The following is a 16,549-nucleotide window of genomic DNA, read 5'->3' on the forward strand; positions in this document are numbered from 1 at the left end:
AGTTAGGACTAAAATAAGGAATTCTCCTAAGATAGGATAGCTTCGCTGGCCTCACTTAAGACCAATATATGTCGTAAGTTCATCTTAAGATATGTCTTAGTCTTCCTTAGTTCTACGGTCTTCCTTCAATTTCTATAAGATTAAATGTATAACATCAAAATTTCTATTGAAATTGGATACTAGGTAATCCCATCGAGTCATTTGTCAACGCATTGTTGTAACTGGTAATTTCAAAAATTCTTATCGTTGCATCGTTTTGATCACCAATCCAGAGCCTGTTCTCACTATCGAAGCGCAAGGCTGAGGGCATACCTAACCCTAGTTTATCGGCCGTTGTAACATATCCAAGGAATTGTCCATCTGCATCCAAAACATGAATTGTCCCATCTGCACTATTTCCGACGAATATATTTCCTTCATCATCGTGGCAAATGGGGCGAGGCGCAAAGACGTTAAGTTCGAATAAAAAAAGACCACCTCTTATAGATCCGCCTGTGTACCGATTTATTAAAACGCCATTCTCACGAAAAATATAAACACATTTCATTTCTCTATCAGAAACACATATAGTGCTATTCGATTTATTAATTGACATTCCGATGGGGAATTTAAAATACGCATCGTTCGAATTTCCGGTTACTTCTTTCAAAAGCTTTCCATATTTGTCATAAAATTGCAGTGCTCCCATACATCTCTCTTTTGCTTCCACCATGCTTTTAGTATTATCATGTTGCCTCCTACCTGGACCAACACATACGATTTGCCCGTCGTGTAACCTAGCCACTGCAGTAGGTTGTAGTTCTCCTGTTCGTGAAAATACTTGGGCAACTTTTCCTTTCACAATTTCTAATAGCATGCACAAGTGAAAACTGGAGATCACTTTTTTACCGATTTCGATATCAACGATATCCGTTATCCCATTATCAAAGAATTCTCTCTGCATTTCTTCACCTCTACTGTCAAAAAGAATACACTCTGGTCCTAGGTTTGTGACTACTTCACATAAACCATTTTCAACTGCATGAATAGTACTTACAAAGTTTCCTTGTCCTTCCTCTGGAAGTGACACCATTGAAATTATCTGAAACGAGGACACTAAGGAAGCATTCAATTTCGTTCTGATTATCTGTCCTGATAAACTTAAATGAAAGGGTAAGTTACCTTCATCTGTTATATCTGCGTCATCAGATTCATCTGCCGTGACGTCAGATCCGGAATCGGAGCTGAGTTCGTATTTATCGTCAGATAGTTTTAATGCCAGCTTATGAGATGCTTTACACGCTGGACATAATTTTAAATCACAGTGCGAACACGATTTTAATTCCGCCTCTTCAAAACATATACTGCAACAAAGTTTCTCCTCTGGCTCAGGGGGTTTCTCAGTCACAAAATAATTATCTAACAGCTGATCCAAATTGTGTTTGACGAGGGGTTGTTTCTGTCTACAAAGAGGACATGTGATATCTTTATCTTCGGATTTCTTTAGATAACCTTTCAGACAGGGCTTACAGAATGTGTGTCCGCACTTTAGCATTTTGGGAGTTTTAAACTCCTCCCAGCAAATGGAGCATACTTTGCCTTCTTCATCAAGATCCTCTGCCATTTCGAGTTTTCAGGTGACACGGCTTAATATTTATGTTTGCTTAAAACTGAAAATAAAAACTTGATAGTGTCATTCTTAAACTATAGAAGGTCATGTTATCATGATACACAAGTATACATTTATAGATGAGAGAGGGAGGAGGGAGATATAGAGAGAGATGCAATGTCCAATATAGTTCAATAATGCACTATAAAACGATCTGTAATCACTGATTTCTAATAATATAACACGTTTTAAATATATAAGAGAAACTTGAAGGTAAACATGCTCAATTTTTTATTAGCATAACTATACATAGATAATAGAGATAATAGAATGATATATTTACGTGTAGGACCAGTACGTCTTGATTACGGAAGCTTTAAACACTAATGAAAAATTGTATCATAGAGAGTTGTACATGCAGCGTATGACACTGAGTTTATCTACTTCATTTTCAACGTAGGGTACCTGCTACATTGTTCAGACAATATGTACTATGGATAACACAGAAATCATCGTTTTTACTTACATTGAAAGAAATATACGAAGATAATGTATTCATTTATTTAACATGGTCTAATATAATGCTAGAATACTTCAATCGAAACTGCAAAAAAGAACTCTCCAGTGTGCGATGGTTAAAGCCTATTTAAACATACTTTAATAAGATTATGAATTCAAAGTACTCAGCATATTGCTCAGGAATATGAAAAAAAGATTTTTTTTTAAAAAAAACTTACTTGAATGCGTGCGTATGACAATGATTACTTTCGATTTAAGCCGGAAAATATTCAACTATTTTTAAAACATCGTCAATTTGTTACTAGAGTGATCTGCCCTTTAGTAAAAGGCTACAGTGGTGGATTTGGATGATAATCAAAATTGTCTCAAAATATGTGCAATGCATATTATAAAGAATTAAAATTATAGCATTTCGATTTATTTTATACTCGTATACACCATTACAAGCCATCAAAACAAGCGATATATAAAGCTTCGTATTTTACCCCTTATAATGTATTATTCCTTTTTACATGTACTATACCATTTATCTATCCTCGAATTCGAAATTGTATCTACTGACTACAGCACACAATACATACATACATACATGTATTAAAGATAATATACAGCCGTTCCTTCAAAAACTTGCCAATTATTGTTTGCACTTAAAATGGGCCTGGACTTGGATTTGAAGTTCATATTCTTCAAAATTTTTGAAAGAATTTCATGACTTACATATGTAGCAAGAAGGTTTCAAACCGATGTATTGTTAAAATGTGTTTAGATACTTCATATATCTAAAAACTATCAAAACTACGAATTTCAGACATGTTTTTTTTTCCTCAGACATTATTGCACTTTCACAAACAAAAATATTAACAGAGCTCGTGCATAATTTTACAAACAGGGATCAATTAGAACTAGTTGTTCTATGAAAGTCTTAGTCCCACTTCCAGGCATTGAAAATCCCTTATACACTGTATATCCTGTATATTAAAACTAAAGGAACTTAAACAAAATCAGGTGAAAATGTCAAACATGGAGTCTAAGAATTGCATTTTGAATTAAGACAGAGAGAAATCTACCCATTCTCCAAGATTTGTAGAATTAAAAAAAGTCGTGACATTATACAGATTCTTGTGTCATGACTGTTTAAATGCAGGATAAAATAAACAAAGAAGATAAGAAAAGTACGGAAGTGGCCAGTCTTTAAAGCAGTTTTAGAAACGAAGACGAGACTAAGGCATTAAGACATAGCTGAAACAGTGGCAGTAGGAAGGCAAGCTCTTTGAACATCGAAAAGCAGAAAAATATTGACACTCAGGACAGACATAGCCTGGTTTAAGCTATGAAACATAAAAAACAGAAAAGAAAAACAGACAAGCAACGAGATGTTAAGGAACCAGTATGCATGGGTAAGATTGGAATTGGATCACCTATCCTTTACCTGATCAGAAGTATGGCGGTATCCATACCACGGAGAATAATCAGAAGTAATGGATAGACAGAGGAAGGATTGATTGATTGATTGTATGTCGTTTAACGTCTCATTCGAGAATTTTCCACTCATATAGAAACGTCACCATATACCGTAAAGGGCTTCAAATTTTGACCTTTACTTGGCACTCAGTGCCATTGAGCTGTGAGGGATCTTTATCGTGTCAACGCCTGTCGTGACATGAGGCCTCTGTTTTTAAGGTCTCATCCGAAGGACCTGCAACTTTCTCTTCAAAGTGCCGAGCGCATGGCGAAGGAACAGTTGCTACCCATTTTTTACTCGACTTAGGTCAGTCGCGGCCGATATTCGAACTCACGACCTACCGACTGAGGTACCGTGAACGGTAACAGGGGAAGGAAGCAAAACTTTTGACTAGGGATGACAATCGAATACAGAGTTGCCAATCGTTTAACCGCAAGACGTTTCGACCGATAAATCGGTTAATCGTATCTAAAATTCTCGACATATTTCATCCTTGTAAGCTCTATACTCAAATAAACAAGGCTCTTAAGATGTTACATGTAGAAATATTCTGTTTATATTTGATCAGTACACTATTTATATTTTATTTCAATTTTAATAGGCAAAACAAAAAATACGCCATACATGGCTTTAAAATACTCATGAAACATGCTTAAAGTCTCAGATTCATTTGAAAAAAGAAGAAATGTCTTGTAAGCTCATTCTGCATTGTCACAATACTCAAAATTAAGTATTAAGTCTGAACTATTGTCACAGATTTGTCAGAAAAAAAGGAAAAGATTTTTATATATATATATATTTACTACATTTATTATTTTTTACACAATATTTTTTTCAATATTTTGTTGAAATAAAAAAAAATTAAAATCGAAAGTCTATATTATATAACTCTGGACTGGTTCCTGAAAGGCACTGTGGTCCGTGATGGAGACACTTCCGTCTTTGACTCACTTGTGGCACATTGTACAAGTAGGGTGGAATAACTTGTCTGGTCCTTCCGACTGTATAATCCTGCACTTCTAACTAGAATATCAGAAGTGAGCAGAATATCTGGTTTATAAAGATACATGTAATTATAGATTTTCTAACCGATTACCATCGTTCCGACCGAGTAATCATTTAACCGATTAGAAATTGCCATCCCTACTTTTAACTAAAGGAACAAGATTGTCAATATCTAGTTTGTGAAGGCATTAAGTGACAAAAGAAAACAAACAATATAAGGAATAATACACCAAGCTAAAGATTGACAGCTATAAAGGTGGATCGAGACAAGAAGCCACACTTTTTTGACATTGTTCCAGCAAACCTTAGAACCAACATGCTTCTCTATTTGCCATGAAATAAGGAGATTGGGATAATAAGAGTTGTCAGTTCCATGGGAGGAGAAATGTGGCGAAGCCAATGATAGAAAGAGGGCAAACTAAAATCTGATGGAATCTGAGGGAAAAACTGATGACAAAGTACCGTGAAAGTAGGTAGCAGACACGAAGCTTCTCCTGTGGAGATTGGTGTAGAGGCTTCCCTGCTTAGTCAGAGTGGATCTCTGCATTGGGACTGACTAACCTAGCAGAAGAGCTAGTAGCAGTGCAGAAAATGGGCCAGATAGCAGTATCCACTAGTTCTACAGAGATTTTGACATCTTGAGAGAAATTCATAGCTTTAGTGATTACTTACAAAATATTGGTTTTCCTTATCCCTGTGTCATGTATAACGGTTAATAAACCTCCGTAGAGCTAAAGGAAGTACAAAATATTCCCTGTTAATTAGCTATAGAGAGAGAACTCTTAAGCGTCGAAACCAGAAAATATCTCCCGATTTTCCGTAAGTCTTTTTGTATTTTCTTTTATTAACATTTTTTTATTTATATGATTTAAAAATAAGAATCGAAGCATATCCGGTAATAGACACTATTACGTACAATTTAAGATATACAAGCATAAATTTTCCATGTACGTCACATTGTTGCTCTGAGTTGACGCAAATTTTCGGAACATTTAATTTAATTCAACGCGACATGTACTGTAATTACATTTATATTTATGCATGCGGAAATTTACAAACACGGAAACAAAGAAAGAGAGAGAGACTCAGAGTAGCTGTCTGTGTAATCTAACGTGTATAATGTGGGAATAATGACAACGAAAAAAATCTTTTCGACGTCACTCATATTTCCGCCATAATGTTAAGTTTTTAAACAGTGCATGCAAATTATTTTTTTCAAACTCTGAAAAACGCATAAAGTTTGTATATTGATAGTGCCAAACAGAGTTTAAAATTTATCATTATCCTTCTAGACCGGCACGGTAGTAGGGTTTTGGTTCGTTCGGCTGGGGTTCGATTCTCTTTCGCCGCGCCGCGTCAAACCTAAGACGTAAACATAGGAAGTGACTGTACATGTTCCTTCGCCAAGCGCCCGGCACTAGAAGTAAAAGTCACGGGTCTTTTCGGAAGAGACCTTAAAAACCGAGGCCCCTCACTGCTCAATGCCCCTGAGTGCCGAGTATAGGTCTAAATTTGAAGCCCTTTGCCGGTATATGGTGGCGTCTCTATTTGAGTGAAAGACGTTAAACAACAAACAATCAATCATTATCCTTCTGGAACTCCCTGTGTTAAGCGGCGTATAGCAGGGAAAAATAATTTCTGAGTAAAAACTAAGCGTTCGGTTATTTATATTTTGATTGATAGAGATTGTATGTTGTTTTATGTCCCGTTCGAGAATTTTTCACTCATAAGAGAACACCAAACACGCAACGAACGAACGTATCTCGACGATATAAACCGTATAGCTAGTATGAATAGTATCAGTCGCTTAATATTTATTTTGGTATTATAAATGAACAAATAACATTGTTCAGACAGTTTAATCACTAGTACTTATGCATTAATTTATTAATTTACTTCCTAGTTAGAAATGAACGACCAATCTACATAACTGCTGTTGTAAAAGTGCGTGCGCTCACATACACGCATGGATGTTTCTGAATACTTGTATACCATTACATGAACATATAATGGAAAACAAAGATTAAGGAGTAAAAAAAAATTATTCTGCATATTTTCCTTTAAATTAGATGTTACATATTGAGGAATTTGTCAATGCATAAGAACATTTTCTTGTCTAATTCAGCATTTTGGGGAAGCCTTTCTAGATAGTTTTCATAGCACATCCTAGCTAGTTCAGATAAGGACCTTTGGTGGCAGAGGATAGTTTTTTTTTAATGCCAAACATGTGCCGAAGGGGTACACATATACATGCGATCCATAAAACATGTACATGGGAACAGTTTTCCAGGGGCTAATTAATTACACTTCATATGCCCATTGCTCACAAATCATGTCAACAAATTACATGTAATCTGTTTATCAGAGTGCACATGTACCAAAAATGCACCTGGGGACTCCCCAAATTTTGGCTTGTTTTTCCAAGATTTGGGCCTCAGTCGCACCCATACAACCCACGCCAAGGCCCGAGCGAGCAGGATAAAACACCCAGTAGTTTGTAAATCAATGCATGCCCTAATGAAAATTCACCAATTGATATGGGGCCATTCACCTTCCCTCTGAGATACACACCTTCTTCTAAGGCCTACTGCTTTTCAGCTGAATTTCCTCTGCAACAGACCACCTGTCTTAGTTTCGCATTTACAACCTTTACAACTCTGTATATGATAAGCGTCATATTGACACCTACATGTTGCGCATCAATTTTTTTCAGCAAGCACTCTGCTACACTGCAAATGTGTTCCATTATTATTTTAAACATTTTTATACATAAAATATCACATCAAACAGGCGATTTCTCAGTTTTGAAAGCAATTTTTAAAGAAATTTGAACGGGTCTTTAGTACGAAACTATCCCCTGCCAACCTTTTCTTCTTCAGATGTTGTTGCTCGATCTCGGGATCTGCATCTGCGTCAGATACTGGTATTGCTCGTTTTCTATCTGGTTGATAGCTTGTTGATGCGGGATTTTCGGTTGAAGTTGCGGTATCCTTAGCAGATGTACTTATTTTAAGTATTTTAAGAATTATAAATAGTATTTATTTTAGGTTTGAGAACTGGTTGGGGTGGGATTGTGCAGGTTCTGTAGAATATACGTCAGTTGGATACGGAAAGGGGGGGGGGCTTTAATTCAGGCGCTTGTTCTCTAGAGTATTTGTTCAATGAATTATTATATCCATGTATTTTATTCTCAGCTGATATTATCTTTACTAATTTTTGAATTTTTTAGCCCCTTTTATAGCTTTTAATCTGTATTTGTTTATAAGAATGTCACAGCTATCGTCTGTACCTTCTTCTATCTGTCAGAGAGTGACAAATTTTCGTTAAAGCGCTTTTCTGATGCTCTCAATGTCCACAATGCACATTAATTCTGGATTTTCAATTTTGACGCTGCTGACCTTCATCAGTTTATAAACAGTCGGACTTGATCCGTCATTCTTCTCTTCAGTTTTTCGAATGGTCCATCCATGTATAAATTCCTTGTATTTTCCGGCAGAAAATTAATGTTACTTCTAATATCCGCAAGGATTAGAAACCAGTTGCACTTATGAATAAGAAAACTCCTAAATATCATAAGCACTCCTCGACGGAAACTTCCACGTGGCTGCATTTACTCATATTTTAAAACTCTTCGTGAAAATGGCTATCTCGATGCTAAGGTGTTCGATTTATATTAATGAAAAATCACTGGAGCGAACCGTGAGTGTAACAAATAGGGCCAGATGAAGGGGAAAAATATATGCTCGTGAGTAATGTTTCCTTTATTAATTTAGTCACACATGGGTTTTTAAATAATAAAAAACCCAATGAATTTATTAATTGAAAAGTTGTACGTAAAGGGAATGTTCTTTTAATAATTAAGGAGTAAACAAAGGATGCATCAAATATTTTATGGGATTTCAGAAAACTGATAAAATTTTTAATTCTAGTCACTATGAAGTTTTCTACTACAAAAATATTCTCTTCTATACATGTGATTCGTCGGTACGTTTCGTCAGTTACACAGGTAACCACAAAGTAAATAAGTTCACCGTTCGTAAAACAAAGATCCGTTCGTTACGTGTTTGGTGTTCTCTATTTAGAGACGTCACCATATACCGTGAAGGGCTTCAAATTTAGACCTTTACTCGGCACTGAGGGCCATTGAGCAGTGAGGGTTACATATCGTGCCAACGCCTACCGCCTATCGATTTTAAAGGTATCATCCGAAAGACCCGCAACTTACACTTCAAAGGGCCGAGCGCTTTGCGAAGGAACAGTTGCTACCTATTTTTATCGACTTTGGTCAGTCAAGGCCGTGATTCGCTCTACCGACTGAGCTACCTTGACGGTTTTATATTTTTGAAAAAGAAGAATTAATGTTAAAAAGAATTTTGGATTTCTCTGATCAATTAGTTAATTGATTACTAGTATTTTGAAGGATTGAAACAGTAAATAGTGTGGGCTGGTCGGATGTCAATTCATATCCTTAACATATTCAAATTATTTAGTTAAAATAAAAATAAAATGCATTTTACTTCCAAGACGAGACCCTTTTGTCACAGTCCTATTAAAGTTGTCCTTAGAAAAACAAACAAATAAAAAATCAGATTTTGACAGAAATTGGAAAAAGATACTAATTCAGAATGATTATGTTAATACATGTACATTGTTCCTATTCCCAGTATCTCACGTAGTAAATAAATATAATGATTGGCTTTCAGTACCAGATTTTATTTGGGATTTTTTTTATCCTTTGATGTTATATGAAAATCAACCCTGCTCAAGAAAATACCTCCCATTATTATTTGAAAGCACTTCGCCAAAATTGATTTAAAGAATTTGTGACCGTGTAGATTTGGACGGCACTTAGATTTTGTCTTGAACTGCATTGTTGTTAGCAGAACGAAGGGGTGAGGGAATGTTGGCGAAGAGGATACGAGATATAAGGTAGAGGCACTGTGTGGCCGTAAGGGAAAAAAATGAAGTTTATATGTAAATTTTTCGAGAAAGTCAATTTAAGGAGAAAAATAAAGCATAAACTAAAGACCATTACTAAGTCAATAACATTAAAAAAAAATAGCTTCATTACGTAATACTCAGTATGCACACAATCAACTTCCTTACTGGTCACTGAGTTAATCATACTCATTAATATGAACAAAAACATTAACAGTCTTTATTTAAATAGGTTGATAAAATTCCATTTTTACAGTATTACGATGATAATCAGATGGTTGTCATAGCTACGAACTTTGTATGACTGCAATAGTAATAGAAAAGAAATAATTAAAAAACTTAACATTTTTAGCCAATTTTAAAGTGTTGAAGTGTTTTGTTGCAAAGAAGATACTACATGTATATACAAAGTATAACAGAAAAAAAAAACACGCTACTTTACAGTTGTGTCTCCTTAATAATGTCTGTTGACTTTTTTGCTTATCAATAAATATTTTGTTTGGTTATGCCCCCTCCAAATAAAATTGCTTGTCAATGATATATAGATTGAAAATTATTTTTATCATTGTAAAATTAACAAAAACAATTATAGTTGTTACCTTTTTAGAGTTGATCAAAAGTAAACATTTTTTGCAGTACCCCCCCCCCCCTCGAGTTGAAACAACAGAGACTTTAGCATGAAATACATTTAGATGTACACAACAAGGGATTATAATTTCACAGAAAGTGATGTTTCTATACTAATCTTTAAAACACAAATTTCCATTTATTTCTATAGTGAAATATGCAAGTGTAGTGAAATGTTAGAGTTATCTCTCTGTTTTGTACAAACTTTTTCCAAATAGGTAAAATTCATGAACTCATTTTTTTTACCACCACCACCCCCCTCCCCCCCCCTCCCCCCCCCCCCACGCACATACATACTTTTCCTTTTCCCAACTTTTCGTGGTGTATAGCTCACCTGAGCCGAAGGTTCAAGTAAGCTTTTCTGATCAAAAAGTGTCAGGTGTTCGTCTGTCGTCCGTAAACTTTTCACATTTTCGACTTCTCCTCAAGAACCACTGGACCAATTTCAACCAAACTTGCCACAAACATCCTTGGGCGAAGGGGATGCAAGTTTGTTTACAGGAAGTGCCGCGCCCTCTTTCAAGGGGAAATAAATAAGAATTCGTGAAATTTGGTGGCATCTTTTAAAATCTTTTTTTTCAAGAACCACTCGGAAAGAAAAGATGAAACTTACGTGAAATTTTCATTACATGCTCTAAGATTCAAATTAGTTCATATTATAGGGGCCACATGAGGGGGTCAAAGTTTTACATAGGAATATATAAGAAATGTCTTTAAAAATCTTCTTGCTGAGAACAATAAAGCCATAATTAGTCATATTATTATAGAATTATTCTCAGGTAGTGTAGATTCAAATTTGTTCCAATCATGACGCCTTGGGGTAGGGCAGGGCCACAACAGTGGGGGGAGGTCAAAGATTACCATAGGAATATATAGGAAATATCTTTAAGGATCTTCTTCAGCTAAGCCATTATTAGACATATTGATTCAGAAGTATCCTCAGGTAGATTTAAGTTTGTTAAAATCATGACCCCTGGGGGTAGGGCGGGGCCACAACAGTAGGTCAAGGTTTACATAGGAATATATAGGTGTAATGATTAGGGGCATTTGAGTGAAACGCGTTAAGGACTTCAAATGGTGGAACGACCTGACAACCCTTGGAATGGACTAGCCTAAGGGTATATAAGGCAAAGATTTGGGAAAGTCAGGCACTCAGAAGATAGTTGTAGTTGTTAGAAGATGAATCAGCAATAAAGAAGTTGAGGTATTCCATCCTAATAGCAACCATTAGCATGTAAGGGTGGGATGTGTTCTAATTTGCCTTGCATTTGGTAAGAGTTATCATGGCGGTATATTGAATCTATTCTTGTTTTTAACGAAATCTTTGCTCCTTATCAAATTTTTGATAAAAAAAAATAAAATGGTATTGGATCATTAGAACATGTATAATTTTGTGACTTTATATCTGCTCTATCCAATTCATTGAAATAGTGTATATACGACATTTCAACGAGTTGGATATTTGCAAATATTAAATCACACAATATAGCTATCCAGATATATATAATCTTCATGGTTTCCAGTGCATTAAAGCATTAATAGTTTAGGCTTTCGATTTTAAAAGGATCCATTAATTTTGCCAATAGAAGCTATAACCAATATCCTTTCAAATATGTCTCCATTTAAATTAAAAAGATAAAGAACAAAACATATGCCTAATCTGCTGTGTCTTTGTATGATTATACTGAGTTTAATGATATTATGAATTTCCAATACAGTACATACTATTCATTCTAACGTACAAATCCAATCAAACAATGTTAAACACTTATATTCAGGAATATTGTTTTCCTTATTCCATGATTGTCTCATTTACATGTATTACATGTACTATACAGTATATACATATTATAATATACATGTACCGATAACTAATATATTGAAAAAAAATGGCATTGAATGTCACATCTCTCGGTTGATTCGATATGCAAGAGCATGTTCAGTATACCTTGTCAGCAGATACAACTCATTAAGTCAAATGCTGACTGACGTTTTTCATTCTAATTGTTAGGCCATTATTGACACACTTTTTTCCGTTTTTCCCGATCATGACAAGGAGCACACGGTAGATGTGACCCGTCGACAGAAGATACTCATTCCCCCATGGCACCTGATCCCACCTCTGATGTTAGGTCCGTGTTTGTTCTGCTCCTAATTTGTATTGTTTGAATTGGCTTTTGAGCTTGAATACTGTTCGTTATCTTCTTATTTTCTCTTATTACAAAATGTATATTAGTGTTCACAAGCAATCAAATTATTTTTGAAAGACAAAATTTCAAATATTTTCACTTTTCCGTTTCGATGGTCACCAACCCAGAGCCTATTCTGACTATCAAAACAAAGACTGTTAGGATTCCCGAAATTTCTATTATTCCTTGTGGCTATGAAACCACAAAAATCTCCGTTTGGAAGAAGAATATGCAAAGATCCATCAATAACGTTGGAAATCACGAGATTTCCTTCTTGATCATGGCACAGGGCCGTAGGGATGAAGATGCCGAGACTGAGTCTTATTCCGAAATGTCCATCTTCACCATTATTTGTCCCTTTGTATTTTCTAATCACATATCCCTCCTCTGTCATAACAAGCACCTGATGCAATTTCATGTCCGCTGTACAAATTGTATCGTTCCTCGGATTAACAGAAATGCTCACGGGATTTTTGAATAAAAGTTCTCTTCCATCCTTCACTATTTCCCTCAACAACTTGCCATCAGTGTCAAATATTTGCAAGGCTCCGTGACGTTCCTGGCGTTTACCAATATGATGACAGTTATTTTCAGTGCCAACGGAAACAATTCTTCCGTCCTTGAAAGCAGATAGGGATGCAGGTCTATAATCATAACATTTTGCAAAGACTTTTATTCGCGTTTCATCAACCATTTGAAAAATCGCTGCTTCGTGCACGTTTGAAAACAAAATTTTATTGTCTAAGGTTTTTGTTATTCCACGAATTCCTTCACTGAAATACTTACTTACAAATGGTCTTCCGTTTATTGTGCATTCAATGATTTCCGGGCCTAGCTCCAAAATAACCAGACAAGTTTCTTCCGATTTCGGAAAAATGCACGAAACTGATGGGTTATCATCAAGAGTATTGCAAGGTACTTTAAAAGCAGACACAAAGTCTGCAATCAATTTGGTTCTCGATGAATGATCTGATTGCATTAAAGAGCGTATTGAGACCATTCCACCATCTTCTGATAAATCACTTCCATCAGAGGCCTCAGAATCTAGATCAGATCCGGCTTTTTCACCGGACATTTTCAAAGCAAGATTATGGGATGATTTGCAGGAATGGCACAACTTCAGAATACAATGTAAGCATTGATTGACCTCTGCTTCTTCGTAACAAATATCACAACAAAGAATAACTGGAAGTTCTGGTGCCCTCAAAGGCACAAAGTAGTTGTCCATCAATCCATCTAATCCCCGACAGTCCAATATCTGCTTTTGGCGACATAACGGACAGACTATTTCGTCGACCTCTACTTTCTTTGTGTAATCCTGGAGACATGGTTTGCAGAATGTATGACGACATGATAGAAGTTTTGGGCATAGAAAAGAGTCAAAACAAATAGCACATGTGCTTGACTCTTCTCCTGAATCCATGATAGTGTAATCTGGTTGTGACAAGTTTCAGGAATTTGTTTTATATTTCCTATTTATAAGGAAGGAATTAAAGGGAAGTACTTTTTTTTATAAAACGGAATACATGTGTAGTTCTATTAAAATTTGATTCGTTCTGAATCAGAAATTCACTTACATTAGTAAAGAAATTACTTTAAAATCAGTATTCAAACAGTTAATTGCATGATCAGTGAAATTCAAAGATTTTAGATAATTGGAATCAATTGGATGGGTTTCGCCCCCACTACAAATAACCACTACCATTAATTTTGTGCAGGTAGTGCATTATCTTCGCTTATAGGGTCAGATTTCAAGTATGAAGGTTTTTTTCTGAACTTTTTTTAGGTCACACGAGTGACTCAGGTGATCTATTGCTACCGTCGTCGGTCATGAACAATTAACATTTACATTTTCACTTTCAGTGTCTTCTCTTGAACCGCTGAACCAATTTCATTCAATTTTGGCTTATAGCATCAGTTGTGAATGGGTACACAAACTGAATTTTATGGTCCCTGCCCCCCCCCCGGGACCTGAGAAACGGGGCTTAAATCATCAAAATTAGTGCTTTCGTTAAAAATTTTCTTCTTAACTCCTGGACATCAAGCATTTGAAACTGTTGGTATGATTGTAATAAGTATTGAACTCCTACCAAAGTTGTTAAATTCTGGCCCTATGATAAGGGGGTTCCGGAATTAGGGTGGATTCTATTGATCATCTACTGAAAATGCATAAATTCTTTTAAAATCTTCTCCCCCCCCCCCTTTCTCCCCCTGTGAATTTAGAAAATAACTAGGTGCATGAGTATGATCAGCAAGGCTGCCTCTTTCAAAATTGCGAAATTTGTGGCCCGAAGGTCATGGGTTCTGGAAATTGGAAAAGAGGTGGGGGTCGGATTAATGATTACAGAGTAAAACTGCATAAATTCTTTTACAATCATTTTTTCACCCCCCCCCCTCCTTTATATTTAAAAGATAATCTAGGTACCTGGTTATGATAAGCAAGATGTCTCTTCTGAAATTGTGAAATTCGTGGCCCAAGGTTTAGTGGTTCTGGAGTAAGGGCGGGGCTCTAATGATTATATTGTGAAAATGCATAAATTCTTTCAAAATCTCCTAGTCGCCCGCGTGGCGCAGTGGTTAGAGCGTCTGCTCTAGAGTCGCGAAGTAATGATCCTTACGTCGCGGGTTCGAATCCCACTGTGGGACGTGGAGACCGGTCCTTCGGATGAGACCGTATAAACCGAGGCGCCGTGTCGCAGTAGGTGCTGGCACGAAAAAGACCCCTCACTGCTCAATGGCCGTAAGTGCCGAGTATAGGACAAAATTTGCAGCTCTCCATCGGCAAGTGGTGGCGTCTCCTTATGAGTGAAAAATTCTCGAAAGGGACGTTAAACAACATACAATCAATCAATCAAAATCTTCTTCTCTCCCCATGTATATTTAGCAGATAAACTAGGTGCATGGTTATGATGAACAAGGGGGTCTCTTCCAAAATTATGAAATTCTAACCCAGGGTCAGGAGTTCAGGAATTAGAGAGGGGTTATAATGATGATACCGGTATAGTAAAAATGCAATTTTAAGAGAGTAAATTCTCTCCTTCTGTATATTAAGAAGATAAAGTAAGTGCATGGTTATGATAAGTAATGATATCTCTTCCAAATTTGTGAAATTCGTGGCCCCAGGGTAAGGGATTCTGGAGTTAAGGCGGGGCTCTAATGATCATATAGCGAAAATGCATAAATTCTTTTAAAATCTTCTTCTCTCTCTGTGTGTGTGTGTATTTAGAAAATGAACTAGGTGCATGATTATGATGAGGACTTTAATAATCATATAGTGAAATTGCTTATTTTTTTTTACAATCATCTTTCTCCCCCATCTATTTTTAGAGGATAATCTAGGTACCTGTTTGACAAGCAAGGGAGCCGCTTCAAAAATTGTGAAATTTGTGGGCCCAGGGTCAAGGGTTAAGGAGTAAGGGCTGGGCTGTAATGATCATTTAGTGAAAATGTGTAAATGCTCTAAAATTCGTCTTCTATTCCCCTGTATATAAAGAAGAAAAACTAACTGTCTGATTATGATGAGCAAGGGTGCCTCTTTCAAAATTTTTAAATTTGTTGCACCAATGTCAGGGGTAAAAATTAGCGTGACTCCAATGATCATATTATCGTGAAACTATAAATTCTTTGAAAAACTTCATCTCTCCTCCTGATTATTAAGCAAACAATCAAATTACGTGCATAGTTATGATTAGCAAATCTGCCTTCTCTTTCAAAATTGAGATAACAAGAGAGACCAATCTGAGAGGGAATGCAATAAATATATCCGTTTTAACAATTTTTACTGAGTATATAAAAAAATAAATTTAAAAGTTTTAAATATTTTTGATATTCCCAACAATCAAAATGAAGTAGAATTACCATGCCTATACTGAATTCCAAATTTCCATAAAAATCATACAAACAAAGATATACACCGGGTTCCAGTAAATGTTTTACCGAGCCTCTTTCTTTACTCCTCACTGAAATATTTACAACAGTGAAGGAGAAACCTCAGGAGTACAACTATAAGTTGATTTAATTCCACGGTGTTAAAATTTCACGATTTCACAAAGAGTACCAATCGCGATGGTTTTAATTTCACGCTGCAAGAAATAAATTTATATTTCGTATAAGCATTTAAACGTTTTTAAAAATTAATGATTGCATTCACAATGGGTTTAATTTCGCGGAAAAATCGCGAACATAGTGAAATTAAAACCATCGTGATTATTTGCCAATTTA

The 16,549-nt window shown here is 35.8% G+C and overlaps 1 pseudogene; it reads right to left on the minus strand.

Moving 5' to 3' along the window:
• On the minus strand, window positions 1-13,751 carry LOC133179034 (uncharacterized; annotated as a pseudogene).
• Between the last annotated feature and the right edge of the window lie 2,798 nt (window positions 13,752-16,549).

The sequence above is a fragment of the Saccostrea echinata genome, unplaced genomic scaffold (genome assembly GCF_033153115.1).
Source record: "Saccostrea echinata isolate AGI-Se365-2 ecotype Australia unplaced genomic scaffold, CSIRO_AGI_Sech_v1 ptg000004l, whole genome shotgun sequence".
Lineage (NCBI taxonomy): Eukaryota > Metazoa > Mollusca > Bivalvia > Ostreida > Ostreidae > Saccostrea > Saccostrea echinata.